The following is a 27,828-nucleotide window of genomic DNA, read 5'->3' on the forward strand; positions in this document are numbered from 1 at the left end:
ACTTTAAAATTTTCGGGCAGCTTATATTCTACTTCTCACTCTTTCTTTCATGATTTTTTCAATCTCCGAAATGATATTGTCAAGTATACTAAACATGATGATCTCATTTTGGTTGATATGGCAACAAGAATGAAATCCAAGATGGATAAATAATGGGGTAAGTTTGAGAGTATGAATATGTTATTGATGATTGTTGTTGTGTTGGATCCTAGATACAAGATGCAATATGTAGAGTATATTTTTTCTATTGCATATGGCTCTTTGATGGGAAGATTAAAGTCTCAAGATGTGAGAGATGTTTTGAATCTCTTATATAATCACTACAATTGTTCTTGCAATCTCAGTGGGAGAAACATATGAATAAAGAGGGATTTGCTGTAAAAAAATATGATCTGGAAATATATTTGAAAGATGATGTAGTGAAGATCAATGATTTTAATATTTTGAGTTGGTGGAAAGTTTCGTCCTGTAGATACCCAATTGTTGCGAAAATTGCTAGGGATATCCTTTCTATTCCTATTTCTACCGTTGCATCTGAGTCAGCTTTTAGTACAGGTGGCCGAATTCTTGATAGTTATCGAAGTTCTTTATCTCCAAAAATGGTAGAAACGCTTATTTGCACTCAACAATGGCTACAATCGCCTTCTAAAGAATGCAAGCTTGAAGATATATTAGAGGAAGTCCAGAAAATTGACGAAATTGAAGAAGGTAACTTTATATATTCTAATTGTTATTAAAAATGATTCTGCTTTTGAATTTTATTTAGTATTCAATTTGTTTCAGTTCTTTCAGAATACCCCGACTCACCTTTGAGGATTGATTAGCCAGTTGATGTACTTTAATTTCACTACATGGAACAAAGGTATTAGTTCATTCTTTTGTGATTGCTAATTACCTAATTACTTTTGCTTTAAATAGTAATAAGAACTAAGGACTAAACATCAACTTAGTTAATCCATTGCTAATCAACTTAATTGATTTGTATTGTCTACTTTGCAGATGCAGGCTATGATTTTTGGAAAATATGTATAGAAGATCTCACTTCAGAAATGTTTTGTTCCTCTAGGTACAAGGTCCTAGGTTGTAAGTAATGATGGTGTAGAATTTAAAGATTTGAATGTAAATAACTCGTATTAACTTTTGACGACAATATTTTGACTATGCAAAAATTGTTTAAGCGACTATGTTACTTTCATGAATTTCTCTAATGTATAATGAATCACTCTTGATTATTGATATTATTTTATGATTTGTCCAAAATAGTAATAGTAGTAATTTTTTGAGAATTTGTGTTCCAAATAGAATGGAGAATTGCCTATTGAACTCATGGGCTTCCAATGCCAAAAGAAACTACCGAATGCTTTTCTAGGATGAAAAATCATGTTAGTGTTCAATGTTTTTTTAAAATCACTGAAAGAACACAAGCTCTTTAGTCTTTATAAAAAACCCGAGAAAACCCGAATAACCCAAGAAAATCGAATCACCCAAAAAAACCCGAGATTGAAAAAATCCGACTATTATTGGTTTGGTTTGGTTTATATATATTTTAACCCGATACAGATGGTTTGGTTTGATTTTTAAAAAACCTGAACCAACCCGGTGATGTACACCCCTAATGCCAACTATATAGCCTATATATATTATAGGCCAAATATTATAAAAGTTGTAAGTACTATTTTCAATTAAACTTTGTTTTGATGTGAAATTAAACAGGGAGAAAGAGTGCAGGCAGCTATAATCAAATGACATATGAACAATTTTGATTCCAACCAAACCCATCTAGAGGAAAACAAACTTCTATATTGAAACTTCAGGCATGTGTTTCCGGAAATTTGAATTGTAGAGTTAAAACTTCAAGTCTGCGTCCTGATGTTTGAACTTTAGAATTCATGAAACTTTAGGCTTATGTGGGATGAAGTGAAAGACAAAAACCTTGCATGTATTCCACAATCCTACATACAACGACAGAGATTCGGAAATTCATGAAGAAATGATTTAAAAAGTTGTAGATATATAAAAAAAGAAATATGTCATCTTTCACTTTCTAATATCGAGTCTGATAATACCGTTTACTTCTGCTCCTCCTATATTTAATTTGGAGGAAGATGTTATCATCAAGTAACCATCTCAAAAAATAATTCACTAAATCTAGAAGGCCCTTCCCATTCTCTCTAATTTATTATGTCCTCATGCAATTCACAAAGTATTGGTCATTGGGCATAGGTATTCAAGTCTAATCAATCTTCTCAAATAACTTTGAGATGGTTTAGAGTATCTGCCATTAAATCATGAGTTTTCAGCAGAAATTTTCAATTGTACGTCTAGAAGCAAAATCATTAATTATACTATGGTACATCTCTAGCCAATTAAAGTTCTATACATAATAATATCAAAAGCATATGTTTTCTAAAATTAATTCATGCACTATTAAACTTAAGAGCTACAATACAGAGCAACATTGTTCGAAAGCTCTTGTTAGGACTTTAATGATCCCTATCCAGTAGTGTACATCTTAACTTTCTATTCCCTAAATAATAGTAATCCTTGATTAATACTGAATCAAAGTTCAATTTGTAATCAACAACAATAGTTTTTAATACTAATTTTACAAGCACATATCACTAATAGAAACAATCCAAATTACATGCATACAGTTCAGTGTCTATATGTAGACAATAAAAAATCGGAAGAAAAAACTTGTACCATGACATGAATTTGGGAAAGGTTTATAACATCATGCTTATGTTGGTCCTTAATTAATTACTGAAAGTAACAATGAACTTACTGTATACAAATCGGTAAACACAGTCTTCAGACTTCACGTTATCGAGTCCGTGTGCGCTTGTTGAAAATGTGAATTTTGTTGTCCCTATTGTTTCTCTCTTTACCTTGAAACAAAGAGGAAAGATAAATACATTAGACAAATTTTAAATCAAATATAGAGAAATTAATGACATAAATAAGAGCGAAAAAACACAATATAGAGAATGAGGCGAAGCAGCTTCCATCGCTTGAAGCTTCTGATGAGGGAGAGAGTTGCAGTGCTGCGGTTAGGATGGGACACGTTTCATTAGATCTGAAAAGACTAAAATGCCCTTAAATAAGAATTTTATACCATTAAACTGACATGTTGATACACTGTTTTAACTCACATTTCTATAAAGGTCTTGTTAAAGTGTATGTATTGACTTTTGATAACTTACTAAACAAAAACACTATGGCCAATTCTGCCCCAAATCACCCAGACATATGATCCCCACGACCCCCTGATCCACCGGAACCACCTGACAATGATAGTTCCATGATGGAAGATGAACAAAGACCGCAGACTTCAAAGAAATGCTGACGGATAGGCAAAATGACCCGAATTGTACATACAGTACGCACAAGTACCAAGCAATCGTAGATGCGGCAAATTGCTCCCAAAATAATGAAATTGTTCTAACTAAAGAGGAAAAGAGCATACTTTATCAACCATGGTGCCTGTCATAATCATCAAACTGTTCGGGAAAAGGCTAACACACGTCTACCTAAAGAACAAACTAACAGACACATGGAAACTTGCTGAGCCCCTAACTCTGATTGATCTAGGGTGGGATTATCACATCGTCAAAATCAGTCAAGTGCAAAGTATGCACTAAATACTCCATGAAGGGCCCTGGTTCGTTGCTGGGAATTTCCTATCAGTTAAAAGATGGGAGCCAAACTTTGTCCCTAACAGTCAACGCTAACACATACAACCATATGGGCTAGGTTACCGCAGTTGCCAACTGAATTCTAGACAAAAACATACTTGAAAAAGTTGGACAAAAGCTAGGGGCACTACTAAGGATTGACACATGTACTTCGGCTACGCTCAGAGGACGATATGCACAAATTTGCTTCCAAGTACCAATTGAGGTACCGGTCAAAACCGAGGTAATAATTGGGGGACACAAGCAAAAAGTAATTTACGAGGGGAGGGAATCATGTGCACGGGTTGTGGAAGAATTGGCCATACACTAAAGAGATTCATAGAGGCAGATAAAAGAGATAAGAACCCCCTCACCCCACCGTTGACTAAAGTAGTGGAAAAGGCAGACAACTGGGAGGTCGTATCCTTCCCCAAAATAAAGAATACAACCTCGGGAAGGGACTCCACAGACACGCGAAAGAACCAACCAATGCAGGAACAACGATAGGCAAGGGCTTACGACCCTTACTCGGTAAGTTTCTAAACACTACCGCTCTAACTCAGACACCCGGAGATGGTGGAGGCAAGAATATGAAAAAACGGTAATAATGAGTGTGGGCCAGGGATAATTACTCCCACAACTACCTCTCCAGCTGTTAAGAGTAATGGGGCTGACACACCTAAACTTTTTACAATGCTTAATGAAGATAAACAAAAATTAAAAAAAGATAATTACTACGAATTAAATGCTAATGTTAAAAGCGGGCCTTAGAACTTAGCTACTAACCACCCCATCCCCTTCCCCAATGCTCCGATGAACTCAAATACCACTATTACGTACTCTAAGAGTAATTATCACACTACTGCGAGTGACAAGATTGTCGAAGTCGCATCACCCATCCATCACATTAACACTACCACTATGGAAATTGACACCCCCTTAAGAGAAGCCAAGGAAAGTTTCCAAGAAGCTAGTCCCCACAAAAATGGCAAACAACCAGATACCTCCCTAAGACCCCCACAATGCACCACTGATTTTCACGACAACGCCAATGCCTCCATGTCACACCCCAGCATCATGGTTGAAAATGGCACTACAGGACAAACAATTCTCCTTTCAAGTCACGATCGTGGGACAACCAGTAACGCTGATCATGCAAGATTCGGCATACCTTGCCCAAATCATCAAGGAGGGGGTAGATTAAACGATACCGAAGCTGGGGCTACAAGTATGGATGCAGACTTTGAGGGATATTCACATGTGGGGAACATAAACGTAGTGACAATAGAGAAACTCGGTGTGTTGATGGCCAACGCGTTCCAGAGCCTACCTCTTTTTCCTTCTCTTTCATACCTGACCAGCTCTCAGAACCTCACCTTCATACCCAGAATACCACAAGAGGTTCTGAATACACGATACTCCCAGACACCACAAGGAGAGGGGAGAAACGGGGACACACGCATAGAAGAGCTCTCAGTCCTAGAACTGATAAGAACAAACAACCAGGAGTTGGAGGAAATTTTGACAAATCTTGGAGAGCAAAATACAGTGACTTGCACCTTGGAAGCTCCCTTCCTAAAGGAGTTCGAAGAACATATCAACATGGCGTTAATAGCACAATGCCCACAAGAACTGAAGGGCTGCTCGATAAAGCTGAGGAATGAGAAGGACTCGACCCCAGCAGCGGCGGCATTAATCCCCACTGGAAACCCCAATCAGAAATACCAGACGTAGATGGGGAAAGGCTTGCAGGGGCAAGAACCACAACAAGAACCGATGATGAACCTAATCATATGGAATGCAAGGGGGGCGAATAACGCCAGCTTCAGACGACAATGCGAGGCTATGGTGAAGCTCCATAAGTCTGCAATGCTTGTGCTATTGGAGACAAAAATGACTGAGCACATTAATTTAGCAGAGACTCTTAAGTTCGTCTCCCAGATTCAATCTATAGCAAATGGAACTGCATGATGTATTGCTATCATGTGGAAAGAGGACCTTCTGAAGCTCGACAACCTCTCTATTACCCCCCAAGGAATTCACGTCATCATCAAGGTGCTCCTAACTTTCCTGCTTGGTATTTTTCTGCTATCTACGCTAGCACTGATTTCAATACTAGAAACCTGCTCTAGAATGATCTCTGTAACCTCTCCAAATCCATTAACGGTGAGTGGCTCATTAGTGGAGATTTCAATGAAATCCTCCATGCCAATGAAAAACTAAGAGGAAATAGCATTAACAATAACAGAGCTAGTCTTTTCTGGAATTGCCTTAATCAATGCAAAATGATAGACTTAGGGTTCAAAGGCTGTAAGTACACTTGGACCAACAAAAGATACAAGAATAAGAGTAGACTCATCTTTGAAAGATTAGATAGATGTGTTGCTAACGACTCTTGGATAAAGCTCTTCCCTGACTCCTTGGTAACCTACCTCCCTAGAACCAAGTCTAACCACTGTCCTCTCCTTATCACCCTTGATAATGACAAAAGGAAAAAAGGTGACAGGCCCTTGAGAATGGAACCCATGTAGTGTGGGAATCCCTCCTTTCAGAGTCTTGTCCACCAATGCTTTAATAACCAGGATAACCTTGATGGGGCCATCACCCTCTTTCAAAAAGAGGCCACCATTTGGAACAATACTATTTTTGGGAACATCTTTAGAAATATGAAGAAAATCTTAGCTAGACTTGATGGCATCCAAAGATCCCCTAACTACCACCTTAGTCCTTTTCTCCAGGACTTTGAGTCCAGCCTCTTCAAAGATTATGACAGACTTCTTGCTGCTGAAAAAGATTCTGGAAAACCAAATCTAGAATCAACTGGTTGAGTGAAGGAGATGTCAATACAAGTTTTTTTCATGCCACAACCATCCACAAGAGAAGGAGAAACTGCATAAACTCTGTGAAGGATAAAACTGGAAATTTAATTGATGACCATGAACACCTCAGGGACCACATTTTTAATTTCGTCAATACTCTTTACACTGTTGACCATAACCTTTCCCCTAGAGCCATTGAAAATGATAGGGCCCTTTACAACTCTCTCTCTAGTGAAGTTTCCAACCTTCTAGACACTCCCCTCAGAGATAGTGAGATCACCAAGGAACTTAACTCCTTCCACCCTCTTAAGGCCTCTGGACCTGATGGACTGCATCATATGTTTTACCAGAAATATTGGAGCATTGTTGGCGACAAGACCACCACATTTTGCAAGAAGGCTTTTGAACTCTCCTCAATGCCAACACTCAATAACACCACACTCATTTGCCTCATTCCCAAATGCCCAAACCCCCTCACCCTCAAAAGTTTCAGACCTATTAGCCTTTGCAATACCAGTTACAAGCTTGTAACAAAAATCATTGTTAACAGGATCAAGCCCATCCTCCCAACCATCATTGGGCCTAGCTAAGCTAGCTTCCTCTCAAACAGGAGATCCTCTGACAATTCCATTATTGTCTGTTGACACCCAATTTTGACCCTCCCAAATAATAATTAGTTTTTGAGCTTTCTAATTTTCAAACGATTTAGAATAATTAGCTTTATAAAATTCAAATAGTTTCAAGGTTATTTTAAGTAATTTCAGTCAGTTTTTATTGTATTTTAAATGATAAATATATTTCATATAATTATATACGTAGTTAGTATATTTTATAAATGTTTGAAAAATCATACCAAAAGATTTTTACCTTGTTAAAATAAATATTTTATTAAATTAGTTCTAGTTTGAATTATGGTTTTAATTTTGAATTAATAAGTATATAGGTAAGTCAATTAATTTATGGTTAAATTGGTTATTTTATTTCGTTAAGATTAAAAAGCTCATAATTAATTATATTAATTCTTCCTATTTGAATTCTAGCGGAATCTTCTAAATTTAACTCCTTTTGATTACCTCTTTAATTCGTTTGGCTAAATTGTTAATTAATTTCTATCGAGATTGTAGCCAAATATAACTTTTCTTCAATCCACCTTAAAGGATAGCATTTTGGCCTTTTCCCAATTTCAATTGACGTGCCAGCATGCAACGTCCCAGCCCAACCAATTCCCAACAATACAATATTCACCCATTAATAATCCAATACTTATTCTCCTAACACCCGACCCGGCCCACTTCGCTTTCCAGCCTACCATCTCCAGCAGCAATAACCCCATCCCCTTTTCCTTTTAATTCCACGCTAACAGCAGCGATTCCAAACGTTAACAGCAGCAGTCCAAACGCAACAGCTCACATCAATACACGGAGCAGCAAGGGACAGAGAGAGTACACTGCAAATTTTGTTTGTTTCTCCCCGTCTCTCTCCAACTCGTACAATCGGAGCAGCAGAGGAAGAGGCACGCGTTTTCTCCCCTTTCCTCTTTCGGAATGGGGAGAAATTTGCAAGAAAATGTGTCTCTCCTTAATTGTGAAAGAATTTTGAAATTTGAATTAGGGATGGGCCCTTTTTTGTTCGGATTTTTTCATCCGCTTTCCACCCAAAAAAGTCGAAACTCTAGTTTTTCTTCTATATATTCCTCTTTATTCACTGTAAAGAAGGAGGTTTTTTTTTGGGGATTGGAAATTTTTGAGTTGGAAATTTTTTTCGAGTTGGAGGAAAATTGAAAGAAAAACAGAGAAATAAGTTGGAAGAAATATAGGAATCAGGTGGCATTAGAGGTGAAAATACAAAAAGGTTACTAGTCATGTGCGGTTACATATGAATACTTAAGAAACAGGTTTCGAAATAGACGGGAAATCCAAATCTTACTTAGTCCGTTTTTTCATCCGCTCCCACTTGCTTCATGGGATTTCTCAAAGTTTTGTTTTCAGTGGTGGAAACTCGTCGTCACTATTAAGCTCGTTCGTCTTAGTCGCTGCTTCAAAAGAGGTATAAGTCACTTACCTTCTCTGTTTGTTTCGGAACTAAAAATGTTATAAGTTGTTAAGTCGAACGGCGAAGCAATATTTTCAAAATTAGTTTCTCGATTGACGCAACTTAATATTATTATAAGAACTAGCTGAAATTCTACCTTGTTTCGTTTGAGTTGTTTGATGTCCTCTTGATTTCGAATTTGAATACACTAGTCACATATTTGCGTTTTCCTCACTGGTCACTCATAGCTTGGGTTGTCTTCCCTCTTATTCGTGATTCCTTGTTTTAGATCTTATTTGTGTCGGCATAATATTGTAGTATTATCTGTTCTTGTATGACTTGATTGATTGTTTACATCCCATTTTGAATATTGGTTGTTTCATCCCTTTGAAGTTGGTCATTTTAGTCAAGCTTAGCATGCTCCTTTAAACCCGATGCTCCGGTTGCTATGCGTAGAATCTCCTATGGCTTGTCTCCCTACTGCCCATTTTTCTCAAAAAATTAAGTCAGTATTGGTAGACTTTCTAGTACGTTGATGTAAATGTCATGGTTTATTTGAAGTTTGCTGGTGATGCTACCCTTTTAGAAGAGTTAGTTTAGTCAAATGAAGTATTAATCTGAGTAGGTCTCTAACATACTACATGCTAAAAAAAAAAAAAAAAAAGTGATGTCTTTGTATTTGATATATATTCATTTTAAATGATTTTGTATACTAGTTTGCTGTTGAAACTCTTCCTGAGCATAACTTCAATTATTAGCAAAATTTTCGTTATATTCAGTCTTAATTAGCTGTTTAATTCATGTCTTATAGTGTGTGTCTTCCTCGAAAAAAAATATGTTTTCTCTAATATATAATGTTCATAAGTGCACTCTGACTCAGCTGACTGTAATCAAACGTATACATTGGGAGTGGGTGAATTCATTTTCTCAAACCTGTTGCTGATCTAATCACCTATTTTGTTTATTTTACTATCATTGTATGGTGTAAATTTGATATCACTATATGTTGGTCCATTTCATTCCTAATGACAATTCATCTACATGCCCAAGTTATTTGCTTGGTTTTAGTTATTTGGAAGCATGTTAGATGTCAGTAATATTTCCGTTCATTTTGTTGTTCATGCGTTTAATTCTGCCTTAAGCTTTTACCTCTTCTTTGTCACATGTTAAAGATCAGTTGTCACCATAGTATTACTTGTTGCCAATTATTTTTACTCTAATTTTTATCTTCCTTTCTTGCATGTGAAATTTATCCGAGTTCACTATGAGCTCATCCTTCCCTTTGCATTTCGGAGAACCATAAAGGCTTAAATTCCGCCTTTATTCGAGTCGGCCAACTAGAAAAGTCGACGAATAGGTCCCGAAGTTGAAAGAAGCAAAAGATCGAGAAATCAAAATTTTGGGCCAAAGGCTCACTCTTAATTCAAAAATTTGTATCTTGTTATTTTAGGCCTAAGTCTGCTTATGTTTATTATTTTGTTAGTGTTTAGGACAGGTGAAAAATTGGGCCTAAGGTCCAAAGAAATGTCTTATATATATTAGACTAGGACAGGTGTAGATGAATCGAATGGGCCAAAGGCCCAAAACGAAAATGGCTCCAAATACTGGCCAAGGCGAACAGAAACCAGATTTGGGCCCAAATCTCTTTCCCTATTTGTCTTACTATGTTAATTTACTTGTTAGCATTTGACGTTGATCTCAAGGTTAAAAAAAAAATTCAAATCCCCGAACGACGCATATTTTGTTTTTTTAAAAACGATTCAATTAAATCAATCATCTTTAAACGAACTTAAATAATAAATTTACAAAATATTCCACTTAGATAATATTTCAATATTTCCCCTTTTCCCCTTTAAAATAGTTCTAACTATAAAATAGTTCAATTTTGCAAGTTGAGTTAAGTCTAATAAAATTTAGCCAAATAGTTAATCGTCGGATAACCACATTAGTGGACATTCTAGGTGCTTTTAAACCTTCCTAGAATGTTAATAAGAACCTCGAACCCTTTTTTTAAGTTTTCACTAGATTTCTGTTTTAGTCTTTTGAAAACAACAGTTTTTCTTGATTTTTCTTTAAAATTAAGTGGCGACTCTTAAATCAGTTCAAATAATATTTTCCTAATAAAACATTGTCCAAGAATACATCTCCCACTTTGGGAAAATGAAAGGATTGAAGTCCAATATGATCCTTAAGATTGACCTGGAGAAGGCTTTTGACATACTAGAGTGGTCCTACATCAAAGACATCTTTTATTATTTCAATTTCCCCCTCCCAACCTTTCCAAACTCATCATATCTTCCATTAGCACCAACTCTATTGCAATCCTTGTTAATGGAAGAAAAACAGACTTCTTCAATCTCTCCAGGGGTATCCGACAGGGTGACCCTATGTCCCCCTATATCTTTATCATGTGTATGGAGAGACTCTTTAGAGACATTGATAGGGTTGTTCAACAAAATCAATGGACACCGATTAGGATCACAACAACAGGACCAAAAATCTCCCACTTATTCTTTGCTGATGACATTTGCCTTTTTGCCTGTGCTGACATAAAAAATTGTACCACCATAGCCATTGTGTTCCAGCAATTCTGTGCTAACTCTGGCCAAAAGGTCAACTTCTCCAAATCCAGAATCATCCACTCCAATACTTCCTCCTCCCAAACTAAAAGCCTTTGCTCCAACATCCTTGGCATGGAGACCTCTGAAACTTTTGGGAGATACTTGGGCTTTCCAATCTTCCACCAAAAGCCTAAGAATGCTGATTTCCAATTCATCATAGACAATATGAGAAAGAAACTAGCTGGGTGGAAAACCAAATTCCTCAACATGACAGGTAGAACTATCCTTGCAAAAGCCTCACTTAGCAGTATGCCCTTACATGTGATGCAATACATAAGAATCCCCCCAAAGCCTACTGAGACTATGAACAAAATCCAAAGGGATTTTATCTAGGGAACAACAATAGAGAAAAGAAAGCTCCACCTCCTCAATTGGGACACAATAACCAATGAGAAATCCCAGAGGGGCCTAGGACTGCAAAAAATTGAAATCAAGAATAGAGCAATCTTCTTGAGCCTTGCTTGGAGGGTCCTCAAAAATCCTGGGCATCTTTGAAGCAGAATCCTCACAAGTAAATACAACAGACCCAACACAGCCACCAACACAAAAATTGTCTCTAGAACCTGGAAGAACATCCAAAATGAAAGGGCTGACATAGACAAGGCAACTAGATGGGTAGTGCATAAAGGTGATAAAGTAAGTTTTATGAATGATAGTTAGCTGCCATATCATGGCACCTTGCGCAGTACTATCCAATGCCCTATGCTCCAGGAAGACGGGAACATCAAAGTGAATGAAGCCTGAGAAAATGGGAACTGGAGTTTCGACAAGATATCCTTCGAGCTACCAGAAAGCACCAAGAGCATCATTAGGAGCTATCTCTTCCCCCAAGATAGCAACAGGGATAATATGATAATCTAGGGACTCACCAGTAATGACCTCTTTTCGACCAGGTCTGCGTACAACCACATTAAGGACAACACAGACAAAAAGGTCCTGAAGGTTAATGAAAAATTCAAATGGATTTGGAGATCCACTACTCCAAACAAGGTTAAAACCTTTCTTTGGCTCCTTTACCATCGTAGGCTTCCCACAAACAAATCTCTCCAAGCAAGAGGCATTGCCATTGACCCCAAGTGTCAACTCTGCAATCACCCAAGCGAAGATACGAGCCACATCTTCTTCGAGTGTTCTAACTCGTCGAACTTCTAGAGCTTCATCAAAGCCAAAAACACACACCAATGAGCCACCTCTAATCACAGGTTCAACGGGGACAATTGGATCGATTAATGGAACAACTCGAAAGGAAGGAAATTCAATGAGTGGATGGACTGGCACACTCTCATTCCTTTCTGCCTATGGAATATTTCGCTTGCTAGGAATAGTAATACCTTCAACGGTAGAAAGGATCCTATCAGCACCCATCAAACACTCTCCCAGGCCATTGAATTCTGTCTTATATGCAGCAAGGCTAAAATTAGAGGCAATAAGACTCTTATTCAAGTCAACTGGGAACCACCTGACCCCAACACCTTCAAGCTCAATATTAATGCCTCTGTTAAAAACAGTCCAGGACCTGGGGGCCTAGGGGGTTTAGTCAGGAATCACTCAGGTCACTGGATCATTGGTTTCTTCGAACACACCACCCTAACTAATTCCATTAATGCCAAACTCCTAGCCATTAGGAGAGGGCTTCAGATAGTTGTAGATCATAACCTTACTCCCCTTGAAATTACTACTGACTCTACTGAAGCAATTCATATGATTAAGGACAATAACTTGCTCTATGATAATCTAATTGTTCAATGCAGGTACTTGATGTCAAAGCTGGAAGTCACGAAGCTATCCCATGTGTTTCGGGAGCAAAATAGAGTCGCTATACTCTGGCCAAAGAGGGGACAAATGTGACAACTTTTGACGAACCAACCATTTTGATAGTTCCTCCACTGTTTGTCCAAAAGGAGATGGAAGCAGACATTCTAGGAACTATGTACATTAGATTAACGAACAATAGTTTCAACTCTTTCCAGGGTCGGGATGTGACTCAAAGTAACGAAAACGGATATCACACTGCGGTAGATGCACCGATACATTGCCCCTCTTGATTATATAATATATTAAGTTCCTTTTTGACCAAAAAAAAAACAAAAAAACTCACATTTCTATAATACTAAAATATTGACATGTATACGACATACAATTATATATAAGGAAAAAAATGTCTGATATACGTCTTAATTTTGCCATTTAGAATTGATATGTCCTCGCTATGAAAGTGGCTCATATATATCCTTATCGTTATACAAAAGGCTCACATATACCCCTAATGTTAAAAAATGAGCTCACATATACCCTTCATTTAATAGAAGTAAAAAAAAAATAGTTTTAAATTTATATTTTTTACTTTTAATTTTCTAATAAATTATGTAAGTATATGATCATTCTAGCAAAGTTCAAGTTATACTTTAATCTTTTTCATACACAAATTGTTTTTTTTTTTGGACTTGTTTGATAATCATTATTTGAGTTTCTTATTCTTATTTTATTTTTAATTTAAAACTAACTTTTTTTGTGGCTGTATTATAATTAAATCTATTTTTTCAGCAATATTGTAATTTAGTTTTTGTATTTTAAAAAAATAGGTCATCTATATAAATTTGACCATCAAAATAATAAATCTAAATTAGTCATTGAAACAAAAAAAAGTCAAAAAAAATATGTGTGAGTAAGATTAAATATACCTACATGGATTATTTTTTTTAAAAAAAATAATTAAAACATTAAATTAAAATTAATTTTTTCACTTCCGTTAGAGGACAAGGGTATATGTGAGTCATTCGTATATCAGGGGCATATATGAACCACTTTCACAACGAGGAATATATCAGATATAAATAACAAGTTAACGGATATATCAGACCTTTTTCCCATAAAAAATAATCATATAGGATGAGATGCAAGTGTACATAAAGAGGAGAAATTGTGGAAACCATATGAGAAAAGCTCTGCTAAGAAGAAAATTCCAGTGAAGAAAAAACGCAACCATATATATATATATAACGACGATAAGTATACATGTCTGTTTCGAATTTGTCACGACCCATCGGATCGTGCGGAAACCCACTCTAACACCTAAGTAGGAGAACCCTCATATTCTAATAGTACAAACATGCGAAATTTAAAGAAACAGAAATAAGTAAGATAATACTATGGTTTTTATAAATACTATCATTGGACACACTATTAGTTAAACTTGTAAGGTAATTTAAACAACTCCCATGGATCTAGTCTAACAGGTACAAGAGCTACTAAAAGTTCAACTGGACAGTTAAATAAAGGACACAACTCCAATCATGCGGAAGGAAGGATAAAAGCTGATGGAGATTATCTTCGTCTTCACCTAATGAAACGTCACCAATCCTGCATCCAGACTGTGTCAAAGACATAGCAAGAGTAGTATCAGTACAAAACACGCGTACTGGTAGGCATCATCAGTCAACCCGACACCCACCACATAATATAAGAAATCAACTAATAAGATCATGAAATAAACCAATCGCTTTTCCACCTTTACCCTCTCTTGAAATACTTCAATATACACTAGTATTCTGACTATTAACATCCTTCTCCATTAACCTACCTACCAGGTACTTGATCATAGCCTAACCATGCTAACACGTAGAGAAATTCCCCCAAATACAATCACCAACATTTCAACTTACCGTTCACGTCATACCATTGCTTCATCGTCACACATGGTCACATAGTACATTAATTCAAGCTTTCTTCCCACTAAACTCAATATCTTTTCTCCAAGTGAAATTTACCTAAGCATATTTCCTCACACCCGCTATCTCTACCTCTCACCATTACACACATGATCCACTCTTACTATCCATTACTCGCCCCTTGAACACTTTATCCTTCCACTATATCTAACAAGTTCGTTTTGCCCAAGAACTATCAATTATTAACGGCCATAACCTATATGCCCTAAGTTCAACACAAGCAAGTCAAACAACATTATAATCCCATGCATCTATCGAACATGTACCATATTATCAACATTTACGAACAACGAACAACTTCACATTTTATATCACATCATTGGCCCTCTCATGGAACCCAAACCCAAACAGTTAGTTATGCCGGAATGTGGCAATCGAACTAAGTTAGTTATGCCAAAACGTGGCAACCGATCCAATAGTTATGCCGGAACGTGGCAATCGATCCCATACAACACATCACAATCACAAACACACGTATATCCTCAAGATCATACATTTATGTCATGATTTCATGTCAAAGATAATTCACCATCTCATTCACGAAAAATGTGATCAACAATGCAACATTATCATCATACGCTAATTTGTCATGCTTAGCCCTAGTTCATCATCTAAGGCTTCTTTCTAGGGTTTAAATCACAATTACAGTAATTTCTCAATTAATCACCCCAACTTGTAGTCTAGCATATTGATCTTAGGCATATTTATATACCTAAGTAGTCGAAATTGGCCTACGAAGTGATGATGTTTGATGACAATCTTGATTTATTAGCTTGAATTCTAGTTTAAATTATTATGATTGCATACTTACACACGTGATTAGTGGTTTCAGGAAATATTGATGGAATGTGAATTGGGAAGAGGGAAGAAGGAGCAAGGAGATGCAGGAAAATGGCTAAGGCAACAATCACCAGTGGCTGGCGCACTGGTTGGCGCGGCGCGCCACTGATGGTACGTTAGAGAGCCTGTTGAGGCGTACTGAGAGGCGTGACGCGCCAGAAGGGAAACCTCAGAGGCACTGCTCAGGCGCTCTGCTTGGCGCGACGCGCCAGGAGCAAAATGAGGAAAGAAACCTTGAGGCGCGATAAGGGGCGCGACACGCCACCTGTTCTCCGACTTTTTCAAGTTTTTAACATAAGATAGGATTTCTAATTTGAGTGGGATTGGTTACCAACTTGTCCTACTAGTATAAATAGATCCTTAGGGCTCCAAAAGAATAGATGAGTTTTGATTTAGTGTGCAAGGGCAAGAATTCAAGGTTGTAATAGGTTTTTATCCTTTAAGTCTTCTATTTTTTGGAATTGCATGAACTATAGTATTTTCTTGTTTTCTAATAGCATGAGTAGCTAAACACCTTAGTTCTGGGGCTGTAGCTACGAATTATGTGTTGAATGTTTGAGGCTTTATGAATTGATTTTCGATTGTCAATCCAAATTACTTATATATTCTTGTTTTACTATTTTATGCTTGCGCACCATAGAATAAATCTAGTGTCTAATCTTAAAATCGAAAGAGGAGGGATTAGATAGACCAGAGAATATAGAGAGCTCGGTCCACCCATTAAATTGAGGTGATTAGTGTTCAGGAGTGACACCCAGACGAACACCTTGCTTGGTTACGAAATAGGATGAAATATACATGCTCGCCAATTAGTTTATTTATCCCCGCTCAACGATGCAGTTAGATGGCTAATTGGGGTAGGCGGCGAGAGGTGAACCACCCGGACCATACTATCAACCCTATAAACCAGTAATTTGACAACTGAAGTAAATTCTAAGCCGATGATATGATGCATGATATTCAATGTATGCTGCAGCCCTGGAATACTTTTTAAACTTGCTTGAATCATATTAGATCAAAGTTGTTCACAATTAGTTAATTTCAATTAGTGCATAATTATTAGTAGATACTTAACTAAATCACAACTCTTAAAAAGGTTATTTGGTTACTTTTAGTTGTAGAATTGGGTGAATATAAGTTGATCATAAGTCCCTTGGGAACAATAACTCGTTTCTTGAATAATCCATACTACTTATACGACCACGTACACTTGCGTGTATTTTGAGAGTAACACATATGTTCATAAATCTAGTTTCATTCATGATTCCACAGTCTTATTCTTTAAACAATTCTATCCAAGATAGCAATTCTAGAAGCCCTAACAAATCATCGATTTTCCCTTCTCAAGGCATAATCCTAATTACTTTGATTTCTAGTAATTACCCATGGAATTCGCTCGGTGTGCGAAGGTCTACACATAAACCCTACTATTGATTTACATATATCACGTGATGAGCATAGATTTATACTACTCAATTCATAAAACCTAGCCTACCTGGGCACCAAGCAGTTGCACGGAGTTTTGACTTCGATTCGGGTTTTTCGGGCTTCGCAACGATGGATTTGTCCAAGAATCCTCAATATTTTCCCATCCTCACGCTAGAAATCTCCTTCTCCTTCCTTCCCAAGCTTAGAGTAGCTTTTCTGAGGTTTTTAGGGTGTTTTACGACTTATTTAGATATTTTAGGAAGATGGAGAAAACATGATTTCTAATAAATTACGTTCTGCCTCGCCTATCCCGCTGTGGCACCGACTTATCCCGTTGTGGCGCCGCTGCCCTAGTGGCACATGGACCGCTTTGGCGGGACAGTAGCCCAGATTTTTCCCAGATTTTCGTCTCTCCTAATTAACGACAATTCGGATCGTTACATAATTATATATTATATTATCCTCTTTAATTATCCCCTTCTTCTTTTTTTTCAGTACCTAGCGTAGAATTTATTTTTTTCTAAAAAGAAATTTATCCAATTGTGCAGCCATGTCAAGAAGAAGCACGGGCCTCCACTTGGAATATAGCAGTAAAGAGCTTAAGATATAGTATATGATCCTTATATCGTAACGAACAGAAATGGGTGACACATTGCGGCACGTTTGCCTTCACGCTTCTCAAGAAAATTCCTTATGACAATGGTAGCTAGTGTCCTCGTTTAATTTAGAACACACGATCTCACCTTAACTACTAAACTAAACATTTAACTTTTATATATATATTATATATAATATATATTAAAACCAAAATTTAACCTCTAAGATAATGTAATTTTCTGACAAAGGCGTTTTACTTGACATCCCTTCGATAATGGTGGGTCTACCCTTGCATGTGAGAAGATGTCAAATTACATTTGAGACCCTTTAGATGTCTATATGGAACATTGGATAGGGCCGGTTGTATTTGTTGCGTGAACAAATACAGCTGAACAAGTCATGTGTTCGTTGGGCAAATTGGTAAATATATAGGCGCCTCATAATAACATATTGATTACGAATAATATTCGATTTCTTTATTGTAGAGAATAGCAGAAGAAAAGTATAGTCGGAAAACTTTTGCTAATCTAAGATCGTTAACTAAGATCGGAAGATTCAACTAAAGAAGAAAAAGCTAGAAAGGAGAAGGGATATTTTGGATAAGAGAACTTTGTTATGGAACAAAACTCTTTGATTTGGGTTGTTCTTAGGTTTATTACAAATACTTAATGTCCCTCTTTATACTTGTATAGGGATGCTTCTAGAAATTATTCTAGATACATCTACAAGAAATATATAGATATTCTTATCTTCTAACCATGTAACAAGAATATAGATATTTTTATACTTTACTATAAATATCTAATTATCTAGAACATCTACACAGTTCTTAGATACAACAAATACTAAAGATAGACTCTATAGAACTCTAGAAAGTTCTATAAAATATCTAATATTATTTGTACCTCCAAAAAATCATCTTTATTTTTCACATTTATGTTCGTGAAGACCGAAGAGGTGCATATTTTGCAAGATCTCCTTTCATAATGGTACAAAACAATAGTATCATTAGAGTCAATACACAAATATTGAAAGAATAGTTGTATTTGATAATCGATTTATGTAAGTTTCTCATAAATAAACGAATTATTGATCCGTTCAAATATATTTTCATGATCGAATTTTGGCTCTTACTTGAAGGCCACCAAATTGCAATGACTTTGCTTCTGAGAAAACCTTTTCTGAAGCTATGGATTATAAACCAAGGGCGTACAGTGCTGTACTGTGGGACAACAAAGAGATCAACAACGTAACAGAGTGATTGTTGGGTATATGTCATACCTCTTAAAAAATATATTTTTAGGATACGAATAAATATTAGTATTTTTATTATTATCCTTTTGATTAGTCTCAAACTAGTCTCATATAAAATGTAAAGTAGTTAAAAATTTTATTAAATAAATGGTAAATATAAAAGAAAATTCTCAATAATTTCCTTAAACTTTGAACAATTCACTTATTTTGAACGATGAAAGAAAGAGAATCCAAACAATTCACTTAGACAAGAGGGAGTAATTGAATGTAGAAGAAAAATTAAGAAAAAGTAATTCCGTACAATCCATTTAAGTTTATTCATGAGCAAAATTATTATTTTTTTGGTTTTGATTTAGCGTCCAATATTTATATTAGAGCCAACTAAATTTGAATTCGTGCGGGAAAGTTCCACATTGTGGTGGTTAAAGCGCTCCCAAACAAAGATGATTCTGTATCCAAGAGAATTCAAATTTGAGATCTCTAATTAAGAATGAAGAAATATTTATCACATAAAATACTCTAAACTCTTTTATGATATATTTTTTTAAAACGTCTCAGTCGATATGAGACTGTCTTAATTGAAATAGTAAAATAAATGTAATAAATGATTTCATATTATTTACTTAAAATGAAAAAATATATAGGTTGAAATAAATTTTAATTTAACACGAAATACTTTTGGAACTTATGGATCAATTAATAAGGCACTCAAATGCATAAGATTAATACCTTAAGGTTAGGGTGATATATTGAGTTGGTAAATGCATCAGTTATTAACTCATACAATTATATTTTCATAAACTAATTTTATCATCTTTTACTTATGTCATTTCCTAAAAACACGTTACTGGGCATGTGCGTAGTATGTTGGAGAAGATTGTTGCAATCAATTATTAATATTGTACGTACACTTATATTGTTGATCCGTGTGTGTGAAAGCACGCAATATATATGCATATTTTTCCAACGGAACAATGTCAACAATGTTATTTCCTATATTATTTATTTGTCATTTAGTTATTTCATTTTCGATATGCTTTCATGTGTTTTTCTTAAATCAAGAATTTATCAAAATAATTTTCTATCTTGGAAGTATACTTTCCTTCTTAAACTTTACTTGTTGGATTAATATTACACTGACTATATTATTATTATTATATCATCTTTTCTTCTAATTCATTGGTCATAGTTACGTTTTTTTACTTCCAACTATTTTCTCAATTCAGCCAAAGAAACTTTAAACAAGAAATCAAATGTGGACAAGGAGTAATAATGAATATATTCTCCCAATTCAGAAAAAAGAATGGTAATCATTTTGAACAAGTATACATATAATTTGGTAGTTTCATACTAGTCATACCATATACTAGTAAAAGAGAAACTTAACGACCACAATATCAAATATACTCCAAGAATTTTATGGGTCTAACGTAATATAAAAGTATCATCGAATTTCATATCTTGTGCTCCAAATTTAAATTAGACACTAAGTCTAATTTTATCTTTGTCATAAGCATAGAACCCCCCACATTTTAAATATGATCTCAAAAATATTTTTCAAGTATTTGAAAATAGTTTTTCCACTTATTTTTTTTTCTCATGCTATCAAAGTGTCATTGGCAACATGAAACCTCTTTTGAGAATTATAGTGCTTCAATTCTCTTTGACAATCTTTACACAATGTCAAAATTCATTCCATAGAGGCATAAAATCACAAACTCTAAGTCACTGGTATTTTTCCTCTATCACAAAAAGACATACCACTTAGTATTTAGAATACTAACAATAAAGACAAAAGAAAATTTGTACAATTTGTTTCTATATAACAGTGAAGTTTATAGAAAGTCAAAAGTACAACATTGACTTATTATGTGAAGTTTTCATATTCTTCAAATCAATAGCATAGTCTAATTTATCCAGAGCAGAAAGCTACAAAAGTTTGTAGTCTACAAAAATTAGATACAATCAAATTTCACATGGAGTACAAAACTACAAAAGTTTTTTTTTTCTCCAAACAGAATTAAACATAGTCTTAGATTATCACATAGATGTGTTTTTCTTTTCAAATAGTCTTCTAATTATTACATTTTGACATACTATTTTATCAAACAAAAATGTGCATCTCTCATTCTGCAAACTAAAGAATTTTAAAGGCAACACTTTTTGCCAAGGAAAATTCATTCAAAAATCATATGGTTTGTAGATCTTTTTTCAAAGACATACATGATAAATATAAAAAATGTTAACTTTTAGAAACTATTTTCCTCCTTAAATAAATAATAAGAAGGTTATCTGGTGTAATCTTTAACCGAAATACCATCAATTTTTCTGGTACATTCTCACTTCGACCTTGCTAAACAAGCTAAGGCACTGAATTCTGGAGAAGTAGTGCATTATTAATCTTCTACTTCCATGATATGTTTCTCTCAATCAATAGAATACAAGAAATACCAACAATATAATAATTTCCTTAAGATTGTTGTTCATCTTGTATTCTTAAGATACTTAGAATAAAACTTTGAAGAACTTGGTAAGAAACAACGAAGTTTAAAAAATATTTTCAAACTAGAAAATTAAAACTAGTAGAGAAAATAGAATCAGAAACAAATTAGAAACAATATAAAAATATTTTTCTCAAAAAAAGAAAATCGAGCCCACTGAATGCACAGTGCCCCCTTAAGAAAATTATTCCCCTCAAGTACCCGAGGTTAATGAAATATATCCTCCCAGGATAGAACGATCTTACTCACCGGTGTATCGGTACCCAAAACCACGGTGTTAGCGAACCACTCAACGACAGTAAAGTACATTTAGAATACTAGATTTAGTAGTAGTAGAAGAAGTCCAGAAAAATTAGTCTAGCTAAAATGAGAGGAAATTCCTCAATTTATAGAAAACAAAGGGTAGTGTGAAAAAGTTCTTATTGTGCCTTACCGGAAAGGTCACAAACCTTTGGAAAAGTCACTACTCTTCATAAAAGTCGCAACTCTTCATTTTCCATTCAGACCTTTAAAACCCAACAATCACAATAATTAATAATTTAAAATATTTAAAAAAAATAGTAAAATTTTGTTTGAGTTCAAAATTTCACATCTGCCACATAAGTTGGATAGAGTGAGTAACATATATTAAAATATTAAAGAAAAACATATTCAAAAATTGATTAACTCTCGAAATATCTTATGTATCACAAATAAAATTGGAAAGTAGGTTAAAAATATTACAAAAATAACTAAAAATAAAAAAATATTTAAAAATTTAGTTGATCTCCTTATTCTATCTGTGTCACATAAATTAAAACATATAAAATAATATATATTAGACCCGAGCTTTTGTTGGATAATCTGGCAAATCTAAACAAGCACATACTGTAAGTGATGGTTTTACTGGTGTAAAATCTTTGAAAAATAAGTCATTCTCGCGAGGAGTTTGTTTGATGGATGGGCCTAGTAATGAGTACTAATAGATATCATAATCCAACAAAAATTGTATCACAATTTTAATATAAAATTGTTCATATGATATACTTTTTAAAAACCAAATAATACTAAAGGATTACGTTAAATCATTTCCTTTTAAAGAATAAAATCATCCACTTTAAATTCATTATTTGCCAAAAAAAAACAAACAAATTAAACATGAATTCCCAACAGCAACAATCCAAACATAAGATGCACACTACTAAAAAAAAACACGAATTTCCAACGAAACCCATTGGAAATATTTGCCCAAACAAATTAAACATGAATTACCAACTGCAGCAATTCAAACATAAGATGCTTACTACTAAAAAAAACACGAACTTCCAACGAAACCCATTGGAAAGGGTGGCTCTTTGAAGACATTTCCGGCAAATGTTCTATCAGAAATCCCATATATACTAACGGTATTCTGATAGGAACAGAAATTCACAATTAGCATATCAAACACCGCAATAAGCCTTGAAAAGATCACTGGGAGGAGCTTCTGAGGCAGCATACCCAAATAATCCAAGAGTTTTAAATGGCTTGAAGAGTAAAGGGTGTTCTTCATCCACCAGTTCTTTTGGTGCCTCGATGAAGTGACCTGGTTTTGATAATGAAAATAATTGAATAGAAAGTCTATCACTTTCTCCGCCTCTCCGGCAATTGTTACTCTGTGGAGAGGAGAATGTAATTGACCATTTGTCCATGCCTGTATAAATATCAAGATAGACGCGGTAATATTTTTGGAGAATAGAGCAACATAGGGTCAACAAATACCAAGATTCATTTTCAGTTTAGTATGAAAATATTAAACATGTAGTTTCAATAACCTGTGTTTGTTGGACTCTTCAAGATATCATTCGGTATGTCAAATTTTTCAAGGTAAATTTATCATTTTATCCCCATTAATTAATAGAATTCCAAAATCAATTTACTCATTAAAAAGTCTGTCTTCTGTCTAAATAAATTGAGGGTATAATAAATAAAAGATAATTTCTTTTCTTAATTTATCAAAAATGACAAGTAAAAAATCAAAAGTGATTAAGTAAAAAGAGACAAAGGGCCTATTCAATATGTGAGGTCCTTCAAAAATGCAATGAAAAAAATCCTTTTGGCCAGAAAATTTGGCCAGAACGATAAAATATTATATTTCATACTATGTTATTTTACTTTTTGAATATTTTTACCCTTTTAACTTTAATACTTTTTAATTAAAAAGTGTGACAATGTTTATCGAGACTCATGAGATATAGATTCCAACAAATATCAAAATTTCTTTTCAATTTTGCATGAAGAAATTAAACATGTTGTTCCAACTTTGGATTTATTCTTCACAAACATCTCTAATCCTCTGAAACCTATGTTTTTTTGAAGAATCCAAAAAAGTGTAACAATATTTTTAAAAAATTCAAACAACACAGTTCCCAACAAGGTAATAACACTAGCTAAAGACTTACATAACACTTTGAAGGAATCACCAGCCAAAACAACACAAGAATTTGGTGAAATATTCACATCAATCCACTCTCCATTTTTGTTGATTTGCAATCCATTGACTTGATTTTGTGATAAAAAAGTTAAGAAGTTACCATCTGTGTGGCCACCCAATCCTGTAGTTTTATTATTTTCATCTCCACTAATAATTGATGATCCCTAACTACACATTATTTATTATTATATTTTCTAATTTTCCCTACTATTTCAGAAAATATCAAAAGTCCCTTTGTTTGCTCCTATCATTCATTTTTCCGGATACATTAATTTGAAATCTCCTACCCATGATTTTCCTTCCTTTTTTCACTCCACAAATCTCTCCACAGTTACTTTCATTAATCTATTTTTGAATTTCAAATCTTTTCTCTTTCCGATTAATGAATTTAATAGTATAATTCATTACATATATTTTCTTTCTTGTTCCACGTTATTGGGGGACATCTTTTATTATATAATTGTAAGTTTTTTATATCAAAATTTTTGAATTAAGTGAGCGTTTGATAATAGATTTTTTATCAGATTTTAAAAATCTATCCTAAAAAGAAAAAGTTCCAATTTCACTTATAAAATTTCAAGTTTTAAAAATCACAATTTTAAAAACTCAATTTTTTTAGTTTCAAACTTCAAAATCTACGACAAACCAAAGCTCAATACCCATGGGTACGTTTTAAACCTTGACTATAGCTCGTTAAAGACTTGCTCATTTGCAAGATTTCCAAATAGTGCATTTCTGGGGAAATTAGTAATGGAAAGTGGCCATTCAATAATTTTTTATTATTAGCCTTTAAGGCACGAGAGTTCCTCCTCCAGCTAGGAATCTTCCACAATTCCTTATAAATCCTAACTCCCAAAAATAATGTTATCCCTTCCTTATTTCACTTCACAAATCACTTCCTATTTTTAGTCACACAATCTTAGCAATTATTTTCTCATTCACGTTTAATATTCAAAATCAGTTTCTCAACTGTCAAAACTATTTCAACTTCAATTTAGGTATCTCCTCTCTGTTCATCTTTTGATTTTTCGTTTCTTTGTGTTCTTGAAAACGCTGATACATAATTTAATCTTGGATCTTAAATTAATCTTTATTAGTGTTATTACTGATTCGATACATCACTACTACAATCATTTTTTGTTCTATGCATATGATACTTAATTTTCAATGTATCTAGTTTATTTTGATAAAGCACTGTGTATCAAACTAAGTATCTTGATACATAAATACATAAAAATTGATATTATTATTGTATCAAATACATGATTATCAACTACAAAATGATACATTTATAGATACACTTTATTTTAGCTTACATACACCTTCTTTCACAATCTTATTGTATCAGATACATTAATATAAACTATAAAATAATACATTATATAAAAAATGTATCTTAACAACTTGAATTCTTCTACAATTGCATATTTATCTTTCAAGGCAAACAATGTATCTTCTTCCAGAATCATAGACTGAATAAAGATACTCATTAAAGAAATTAGTGATGCATTTCATAAAATAATTATTTCTATGAATCAATCACAAACAAATACTAATGTATCTAATTAATAGGAGTATAGTACTTATCAATTTATACAAGATACATAAATACTAATGTATCACGATTGTATAGTCATCTTGAAAACACAAACAAAAAATCAAATTAACAACACAATATATTAATTTCATACCTCCGATTGTCAGATCTATTTTACGATGAAATTAAAACTCTTATCTATTTTATACATTACAAATCGAGGCTCATATTTTTTCCATATTCTTGAATGTCAGATTATTTTTTTCTTCAGATTCTTCATTGTCTCAGCAAAATCAAAATATTTATGATGTATCTTCTCAATTTTTTTTGATAATTTTGAATCAAAATTGAAAGGATCTTTGACGAATTGGGAGAAGAAATTTGAAATCCAACACTTATGTATCGTTCATAACTCACCTTGTTTTCCCAGATTCTTGAATGTATTCATCACGTATCAGCTATTGTTTTCGACTTTTTTAATATATTATGATTTGGGTAAGAATTGAAAGAAGAAAATTTGAATTGTTTGAAGCTAGACGATTTGGAATAGAATTGAGAGAAGAAAATTTGAATTTTGAATTGAAGGTGGGTGGATTTGAAAGAGAACTGAAAGAAGAAAATTTAAATTTTGATTTGATTGAATCTTTTTTAAGATTTGGGAGAGATTTAAATCAACTAGATTAGCGTAATTTGGGGAACTCACAATCAATTTTATATTCTCTTTCCTTTAAAAGTGTAACTGAATTTGTTTTAATGTATATCAGATTTAGTGTATCCGGCTTGTTTGCTATGTATCCGGATAGCATTGATTTTGAGGGATTTTTGTAAATTGAAAAAAAGTAGGGATATAATGTAATTTATATGTCCTTACATTATGAGATTTAGGTAAGTTATACAATCTAAATAGGAAATAATTGGTATTCAACAATTCATCAATGTGATTTTTTAATCCCAAATTCTCCAAAATCATCCTTTTCAACATCTCATCCAATTCCACAAGTGGATTAGAATAAGATTTTACCAAATCGCTGCAAAAATTAATGCACATATAATGTTAGTATAAACGTGTAAAGAAGATTGAACATATTTAGAAACATCTGAATATTCGTTAAATACGTTAACTAAGTCTTGTATTTTTATTTATTTTTAAAATTATTTTTATATATTCCTAAAATTGGGATAGTGAAAAGAGAAATGGGAGGGGAATCAAACTCTCACTTATTAGATGTGACTTCATATACAAAATATTTTAATGTTGTTGATAAAGAATAGATACGGAAATAGAATCGAGAAAGATGCTTAATTCATTTTATTGAATAGGTCGTGACTTTATATACCAAATATTTTAATGTTGTGGTCTCTATTTTTATTTTGTTTAAACAATGTTATAAAGAATAGATCTGAAAAACAGATCAGATAGTCAACTAAGTTATTCAAAAATTTCTAATGTTGCACCTTTTGATCACTTCAACTAGGGCAAAATTGAAACATAATGATAATAAGAAAATAAAAATAAAAAAGAATGAAAAAATTAAAGTATATATACCAGAAATGTTGATTACCATGAGGCCAAAAGATATTAGAAAAAGTTTCAAGACTTTGATGATTAAGCAAATCAGGAATACATAAACTCTCATACAATGGCTATTGTGGAATCATCCCCATGTGGCCATGTAATGGTTTTTCTGAGAAATTTTTCAATTTGGTTTCTAAAGGAATATTCAAATATTTCTTTTGAAATACCAAACATTCCATCTTTAATTTCATTTGGAACTTTATATATTGCTTCAAAACAACCATATTCTTGTAAAGCTTCAAAAATTTGAATTTTTGTGGATTCCCATAATGGAGTGTTTGGTTTTAGCTCTTGATAATTGGAAAAATCAATGGCGGGGACTTTAACTAATTTGGTAGATGCCATTGATGAAATATTTTTTAGAATATGAACAAAGAGAAAAAAGAAAGAAGAAATACTTCAAAGTTTTTACTTTAAAATGAGGAAATAGGTGGTCTATATATAATGGGAAATGGGTGAGCTATTTCATCATGTGAACAAATATCAAGATTTTTACTCCCTCCCTTCAACAATATTCCCTCGGTTCTAATTACTTATCTACTTTTAAATTCACATATTTATTAAAAATATAATATTTGACATAGTGGGTTTAATAATTTATTTCTATTAATTATAAAGTAGAGAAAAATAAAAATTTAAAATTTTCAAGAAGTTCTATCTTTTTAAAATTAATTAATTGATGGCATAACAGGGAAAAAATTGTTCTTTCTTGATTTGTCAAAATAGACAAGTAGAAAGGAAAAATTGGACAAATAGGGATGGATGTAGTA

At 33.8% G+C, this 27,828-nt stretch overlaps 1 pseudogene; it reads right to left on the reverse strand.

Moving 5' to 3' along the window:
- Nucleotides 1-22,914: 22,914 nt before the first annotated feature.
- Nucleotides 22,915-27,409, reverse strand: LOC125836718 (probable 2-oxoglutarate-dependent dioxygenase AOP1; annotated as a pseudogene).
- Nucleotides 27,410-27,828: the final 419 nt, after the last annotated feature.

The sequence above is a fragment of the Solanum verrucosum genome, unplaced genomic scaffold (genome assembly GCF_900185275.1).
Source record: "Solanum verrucosum unplaced genomic scaffold, falcon-dt-bn FXZP01000278.1, whole genome shotgun sequence".
Lineage (NCBI taxonomy): Eukaryota > Viridiplantae > Streptophyta > Magnoliopsida > Solanales > Solanaceae > Solanum > Solanum verrucosum.